Source organism: Sarcophilus harrisii, chromosome 1 (assembly GCF_902635505.1).
Source record: "Sarcophilus harrisii chromosome 1, mSarHar1.11, whole genome shotgun sequence".
NCBI lineage: Eukaryota > Metazoa > Chordata > Mammalia > Dasyuromorphia > Dasyuridae > Sarcophilus > Sarcophilus harrisii.
Genome location: NC_045426.1, coordinates 689,356,949 through 689,365,359, shown reverse-complemented (window position 1 = coordinate 689,365,359; position 8,411 = coordinate 689,356,949). Strand labels below are relative to the sequence as shown.

At 48.3% G+C, this 8,411-nt stretch overlaps 1 pseudogene; it reads right to left on the bottom strand.

Moving 5' to 3' along the window:
* Positions 1–4,584: 4,584 nt before the first annotated feature.
* Positions 4,585–8,036, bottom strand: LOC116420826 (annotated as a pseudogene).
* Positions 8,037–8,411: the final 375 nt, after the last annotated feature.

Sequence of the window (8,411 nt, the reverse complement as noted above, 5' to 3'; positions counted from 1 at the left end):
TAGTCTACCTTCTGCCTGGCCCTTGATTTCATTTCACACCCTTGGTCACTCACTGGAGTTGGACTCTGACAATAGAGGATCATGGAATAAAGTTTTCATTGTTACATCTTTTTAAGGAATCTTGAATGTTTTTAATGTATGGATGAGAGATTTCTTGTTGAAAGAGGGCCCAGCAAATCAGTGTTTTTCTCTTCTGAATGAAAAGATTTTTTATAATCAGCAAACAATAAGCACCATGGAATCTTGTATTTTCTATACCTGTCGGTCAACTGTGAATTAGTAAAAGATATAGTCCATTGTTGAATGACATTTTCAAGATTTTTCCTCCCTAAAAATATTTTGCTGAAGATGCTCTGTTTGACTACAGATAACTTGCATTAAAATTTTATATAAAAGGCAGTGCATATACATAGGTTGGTAGTTAATACTTTCTCAATTACTTTTTCAGCCTTTGAAAATCTTGTCTAATTTTTCATGCCTTTAGCAACATCTCCTCCTTCAGAGACCATGTATATTGACTTTCAAGACTTCATAACTCTGTCACTTCCCCTACAGATCACTTTTACATCTCCTTAGTCTAATTCTGCTAGTTTTTTTTTACCTTTATTTTAATGACATTTCTTCTTCTCCTAAAAGCACATTTGGGGCTATGATAATAGAGTCCAAATGTGGTAGTTCCATTGTTCTTCATGGAAAAAAAAAGTGCTAACAAGTTTTATACTTTAAAAAATTTTCTCTTCTGATTGTTCTTTTTTCCATTTTCATCCTTAAATAGCCTTAGGACAACTTTGCCTATTTGGATCTGTTGATTAGCTTTATTTAAATTAGTTTTACCCTCCACTGATTTCTTACTTCATGAGATGATACTGCTCATAATTGTCCATCTTTCTTTGTAAGATTTTACAGTTCATATCTCTTCAGGCTTCTCTGAAATCAATCTGTTGATCGTTTCTTATAGACAATAATATTCCATAACATTAATATACCATAGCTTACTCAGCCATTCTCCAATTGATGGGTATCCACCCAAGTTTCCAGTTTCTTGCCACTACAAAAAGGACTGCCACAAACATTTTTGCACATGTGGGTCTCTTTCCTTCCTTTAAGATCTCTTTCAGATACAGGCCCAGTAGAAACACTGATGGGTCAAAGGGTATGCACAGTTTGATAACTTGTTGAGTATGGTTCCTAATTGCTCTCCAGAATGATTGGATCAGTTCACAACTCCACCAATAATGTATTAGTGTCCCAGTTTTCCCACACCCCTTCTAACATTTATCATTATCTTTTCCTGTCATTTTAGCTAATTTGAGAGGTGTGAGGTGATACCTTAGAGTGGTCTTAATTTGCATTTCTCTGATCAATAGTGATTTAGAACATCTTTCCTATGACTTTTTTTTTAAAGTCACATTCCAACCAAGTCTTTTTTTTTTTTTTTGCAAGCCTGATTAGCTATGGAAAATTTCATCAACAGTAAATTGGCCATTTAGTGATGAATTATTTTTGGCTATCGAAACCCATGAAACAAAACAAATATAAATATCCCTCAGTATTATTGGACCCCATTTTGCTTTTATAGTGAATGGGAACAGAGTGGTTGGAGAAATAGCCAGAGAGTCTACAAATCATGCTGCTTCCAGATTGGACTATTAGTATTTTAAGTATAAGAATTTGTCCAATGTTCAACTACAGCAAGATTTGTTGCCAGAGATGCTGAATTACATAAATTTTAACCTTCTTGCTAAAGGAAGCCAGAAGAAAGAAGGTACAGTTAAGCAGGAAGATCGTCCTCATGATGTTCTCCTTGGAAAGGCAAGGAAAAAAGTTGATGAAGTAGGTTTCATTGTATGTTGAAAAGCACCAAAAAATATTATTTCATGGAATGTTTGGGCATCATACATTGCAAGCCTAGTATTTATGTAAAAAAAAAAAGCATTATGAGAAGAATCACAACATACAGACCTATTAAAATTGTTGAGGATGAATGGAATATGAGGGAGGTAACAAATGAGCACTTACTACATCAGTCATAATGCTAAAAGATTTACAAACAGGGCAGCTAGGTGGTGCAGTGCATAGAGCACCAGCCCTGAAATCAGGAGGACCTGAGTTCAAATTTGATCTCAGCCACGTTATGTGTTAAGTGTTAAACTTCTCTAGTTGTGTGATACTAGGCAAGTCACTTAATCCCAATTGTTTCAAGGGGAAAAAAAAGATTTACAAATATCTTATTTAATCCTCACAACAATCCTATGAGGGAGGTACTCTTATTATCCCCATTTTATAGTTAAGGAAACTGAGGCAAACAGGATTAAATGACGCCCAGAGACACATATCACCTAAGTGTCTGTGACCAGATTTTAATTCAGTTCTTCTTGACTCAAACTCCAGCACACAATCCACTGTAATACCTAGTGGCAAGTATTTGTTAAGTACCTATATGTGCCAGGCACCGTTGTAAGAGCTTTACAGATATTGTCTCATTAGATCCTCACAACAACCTTATAAGGCATTTATTATTATTATTATTTTTTCCAGTCACCCAGTACATGACTGAGATCAGATTTGAATTCAGGTCTTCAAGGCTCAAGAACCAGTGCTTTCTCCATTGTGCCACCTACCTGAAAAGGGGTTGATAAGACTCTCCAGACTAAATAGACATATGCTCTGATACTTGATGATTTCAGCGCAAATGTAGGAATCTCTCTCTCTCCTTACCTATCTACCTATTTATCCATTCATTAAGTGTCTCAGCATGAAGTGTCTCTTCACCTAAATTTCACCTCCACACATTTCATAAGTATTCCATCTATGTATGTTTTCTGCTCATGAATACATATGCCCACCCTAGGTGGTGTGAGAATCTCCAAAAGACTAAAACCCATGTATATTTGGTGAATGTTGGAGAACTTTTTCCTTGTCCTTCCATTTGCTATATTGTTTCTATTAAATATATTTTGTTTTCAGTGAAAGCTGGTAAAAGTAAACTTTATTAGGGGAATCTGGTGAACTGATTTGGGGTAGACCTACTGAGTGCCTCAAATCTAGGGTAGTTTTTCAGAAGTTCCATGTATGAGAGGAAATCCTCGGGTGTTATATATGGCTAAGTTCTGAGTCCTGTTGGTAATCCTTCATCTGCTTCTTCCTCAGTTACCCAGCACAATAGGTAGTCCTGGATCTCTCCATTCCTGTGTTTACCCTAGATTAAGACATCTAACACTGAGGCCGGGCAATCCATGGCTTCCGAGATAAAGGAAATCAGAGAATGAACCAGACAATGAAGTGAGAACTAGAATGAATTAAGTTTAGAACTGGTTGGTGTACACTCTGTGATCTGGGCCACAAAGGCAGGCCAAGAGTCAGAAGACTTTTATAGCAGACAGAAGGCCTAGAGAAGCAGCAAAGGGATTGGAGAGGCAGCCTTGTGGATGCTGCCTTTTAATATTTAATTTAGTGAGCACATTTAATATTTGATTTAGTGAATATCATATTTACTGGCTTACATAGACACTGGTTATATACAATTTGTTTTTTAATAGACGTAAAATTTATCCATTTTGTTTTATCTGTAATGGCATCCAAAAAGCACACCCAGAAAAATTCACAGTGCACTCAGGTGTCATGGCGTACTCTTTGAGAACCATTTCCCTTAAATTTCCCACAGAAGAAGAATATGTGGCCCAAGGTCACAGACATCCTTATGACAAAGCCAAGACTTCAATGCAGGTCCTCAGATTCCTAATCTAACACTAATCTTCATACTAAGAAAAAAAAAACCCAATTGATCTGGCTGGAAAAGCAGGAGGAACAAACTCAAGAGGGTTTGGCCACATATGTTCCAAGAGGGAAGGTGACCGGCTCTGCTTCTGGACCCTGAGCCTCATTTCCAAAACTGGCCCATGGTTTTTGGCAGCTCGAAGAGACATAATAACTTTGGGACACACCTTGGTGTATTCTTTTATTCAAAACCTCTATGTCAGGAGGAAAAGTGAGGAAGAAGGGGGAAGGGGACTTGGATATCCCCACTTCTACTTTGACCACACAGAGTGGTCCTGTTCCCTTTCCAAACCTCAGGGATCCAGTAATTGGCATCAAACCTGGGTCCCACTCAACCTAACTGAACACATTCAGTCTGTTTATACCATTTCTTCACATCCTCTAGTCACTGTCTTCCTTTTTTTCTATATTATTCTACATTAATGTTTCAATATTCTTCTCTCCCCTTTTCTCTCCTCTTCCTTTTCTTCCCTTTCTCCTCTTCCTCCCTTTCCTGCTCTTCTTCCTCTTCATCTATTTGAGATTCTGCCACTTCCTCTTCTAAAATTGGTTCTGATTTGAATAGGACAGACAAAACTTGCTCTTCCTCCTCCTCTTCCTCCTGTTCCTCCTCCTCCTCTTCTTCTATGACAGACAAAACTTCCCCTTGCTGCTCCTCTTCCCTCACCCTGTTCTCCCGATAAAACAGTACATATACCAGGCAGCACATTAATACTGCAAAAAGGGCGATTACAACTAACGTCTCAGATAAGGGCACAACCGACTTGTTGGCTTCCTGGCTGTTGTTTGCCGCGATTTCCTCCGTAGTCAAGTTAGCAGGGGGCGCAAACATCGGAAAGGGGCTAACCAGAGCCTGGAGATGAGAAGCTGCGCAGAGTCCGCCCTCATGGCCAAGGGGCCCTGAGTCTTAGCAACGGGCAGAGGGCCGATGGGGAGGCGGGCTGTTAGTGAGCAGAGGGGCTCGGACTGCCGAGAGAAGGGAAGTAGCTTGAGAGAATGGGGCCTGTCCTCCGGAGCGGGGCCTCTGTCCACGCTGCCCCCCGGGCCCGCGGCCTCGCACGCGGGAGGGGCGGAGCCGGCGTCACAGTGGCAGTGCTGCAGGTTGTTGCAGACCCCTCGGCCGTGACACGTGGTCTCGGGCTCGCACTCGGCCCGCGGCCCCCCCACGTCGGAGCACGTGCGGTTCACACAGACCCGGCGGGGGCCGCACCACGTGCCCGTCTGCACGGCCCCGCCCTCGGGCCCCGCCGCGCCCTCGAACAGGTCCGCCGCCCAGCACCACGTGTCCCCGAGGGGGACCTGGATCAGGGTGTGGTGCTTCCGCATCCGGGGCAGCCTGGGCACGTGCTCACACAGCAGCTTCCCGCACAGGGCGTGCTGGGGCTCGCAGCCCACAAAGGCCTGGCGTAAGCCGGCCCCGCCGCCGCCGCAGTTCCCAAAGCGGTCCCCGCGCGCGTTCAGGACGCGGTAGCAGCTGGGCGGGGCCGCTCGCGAGCCCGGCCCGAACAGCGCCTCGCACTGGCCGCGCAGGCTCCGGCAGCGGCCGCGGTAGCAGCGGCCCTCGCCCCGGCAGGGGGCGCCGTCCTGCTTGTAGCTGTCGGGCGGGCAGTGCGGGGACGCGCCGTCGCAGTACTCGGGGAGGTCGCACTGGTCGGCGCTGGGGCGGCAGGGCCTGGCGGCCTCCACCAGCCTGCACGCGCGGCAGCAGGGCCCGGCGGCGCACTGGGCGCCCGGCCGCCTCCGGCAGGAGGGCAGGCAGCAGGCCGCCTCCGGGCAGGCGCCGGGGTCGCCGCAGTCGCACTCCTCGCCCGCGTCCACCACGCCGTCCCCGCAGCGGGGCTCCCGGGGCGCCGGCGCGGCCGCGGGCTCGTCGTAGAGGCAGGCGCCGCGCGGGGGGCGCACGAAGGTGTAGAAATCCCCGAGGCTGCAGTTGCTGAAGCCGCCCTGCAGGCGGACCGGGGCCCCCATGAGGCAGGAGGGCCGGTCCGGGCAGAGGCAGGCCGGGTGGTCGTGGCTCATGCCCAGGTTGTGGCCCAGCTCGTGCGCCAGGAGCGCCGCGAAGGCGGCGGGATCTTCGTGCGGGAAAGCTTCGACTCCCGCCGCGCGCCCGGGCGCGCAGGCCCCGCCGAGAAAGGCCTCCCCCGCGCGCTCCCCCGCAGCGGCGCCCACTATGAGGTGGGCCGCGTCGTGCCTCGCCCGCCGCGCCAGCTCCCGCGCCCGCCAGCGGTTGAAGGCCCGCAGGACGTCCCCCAGGTCCCCCGAGACCCTCACCTGGTCCCGCTCGGTCCAGATCTCCAGGCCCACCAGGACCACCCGGAGCCCGACGGCCCGGCTGTAGGTGTTAACGTGGGCGAGGGCGTCCGTCACCGCGCGCACCGTCTGGGTCACGTTGCTGCCCCACCTCAGGAAGCGCCTGTTGTCGACCACCACAAAGAGCTCCAGGTACTTGGTGTGGGACCAGACGTAGCCGAGGGCCTCGGTTTCCGCGCCTCTTTGCCTTCCGCGCTCTCCTTCTGCCCCCGGCTTCCGGCTCTCGGGCCTTCCTCCGCCGTCACTCTGCAGGAGCCTTGGAGCTGCCCCTCCCTGCGGTACAGGACGTGCTCAAAATGTCCTGATGTTTCAATGGGTTCGATGCCATAAACGGATTTCTGGAGGATCATTATGCTCCTGAGGCCCGAACAAGTGCTGATGGACACGAGAGACCCCGGCGCCCCTTCCATGGATCCATCATAGTAGCAGTCGTCTGGCATAAAAGCAGTGTCTTCCTTGGGGACGCCTTTGGAGTAGGTGTAGACGGGGAAGTTCTTGACCGTCTCCTCTAACTTCAAGTGAACACCTTGTCTCTTCTCTTTCCTTAGCAGCCTGTGTGAGTTTACTTTTTGCATCTTCCCTGTCCTTGAATGTTAGCTTAGTGGGGATGACGGATTCAGAGGAAGAATGATGGATGATCCCAAAGCACCCCAAATACCTGGGAAAAGAATGTCCACCCCCAAGACCCCCAGCCGGATGTGATCGGCTCCCAGCGTGAGATCCAAGTCCCTCAGCTCAGGAGTCTTGGAGGAAAATTCTCTCAACCGCAGTTGTCTCTGAGGCTCCACAGTCACAGACATAACCCAAGAAAAGTAACTGATGGTGCTGGGCCGCCATCCTCACAGCCCTCATCCTGGTCCCTGTCTCTGTCCTGTTGGTCACTGATCACCACCGTCCCCCAAGATCGCTGCTGGCTCCCTCCCTGATACTCACTTCCCCTTCTCCTTAGGCGGTGGCCCCCATCCAAGAGCAGCAGGCTCAATGTCCCCCATTGAACTTCTTTTGCCTTCATTGAGAGTGAGGACAATAGCTGGCTAACCGGGGGGCTAGCTCAGGCCAGCCTTAGGTCAAAAAGAGAAAAACCATCTCTCCCTCCATTCTTAGGTTCAGACTCTGGACACAGACCCCTCCCCCGACCACTTCAGAGCATCCATTATTCTTCCCACTCTTTGAATCTCGGAGTTCCAGAGGGGGGGCCCAGAAATTTTTGCACTACTTGTTTTCCCCAAACCAACTCCATTCTTTGTCCTGTTCCACTGTCCCTCTCTGATTCAAGGCCTCCTCTGTTCCCAGAATAGTTTTAGAGTTGGCCACTGACCTGCTCTTGACCAGAGAATGTCCCACTTGGACCCCCGCTCTCACTCCCGGAAGGACTGAGCCTACCTTTTCTGCCCCAATTGGGTCTTCTGGAGATGATGACGAGATTCACTGAAATGCCGTAGGGTTGTCTCCCTGGCTTTTTTCTAAGCCACCAAAGACTATGATCCTCCCACCCCCATTTGCTAGGAGTCAGTGAAGAGCCCCTCAGTTCTATGTAACTACTTGACACTGAGCCATTATTACAGAGGAGCATTTACTTTACAATTCTAGAAAGAACAAAAGTATCATTTCCCCCAGTAGCTTGAGGGCTCGCTGAGTAGAGAACATTCTCTCCTACACCTTCATCCCTGCGGGAGTACTCAAAAGTGAACTCATTCCTAGAAAGCACTGGTCTTTCCAAGTTCACATCTAAAGGCAAAATTGCTGACAAGTTGGGGTTCTGAAAACCGCTCCCCAAAGTTATTTCTTCTTCTTTGGGACATCAGTGCTATGCTGATGAGCCTAGACTCTTTATCTCTTGAATTCCCATGGTTCTCTCTCTTTGTGGTCAGGCAACCCCCTCCCTATAGCATCTGAATCCCAAATGGAAAGGAATGAATGACAAGTTGAGGGGTTACCTGGGACCGCATGGTCTAACAGGGAAAGTTCAAAAGCTTTTCTTTCCCTCAGCTCAATGAGTTCCTCCAGACACAGCAGCAGGGACAGCCAAAGTTGACTTTTGAAGATGCTGAGTTTTAGTTTTGCAGCCAACTGAGGAAGGTTTCAACCAACCGCATAGTCAGCTCACTGGAACTGGCTACAGAATGCCCAGGCCTGCTGCAGTTTTCTCCCTTTTCCTACTAAAAGTCAACCCCCTAAGGAATGATTGTTCTACCAAAGCAGTTTCCCGGACTTTGGCCAAGACGGGTACCTGGACAGAAGCGCACTCCCCAGCTCCCACATCCCTATCCTAGGAAATAATGAAAATTCACATCAGACTGAAAAATGACCACAAAACTAAGAAG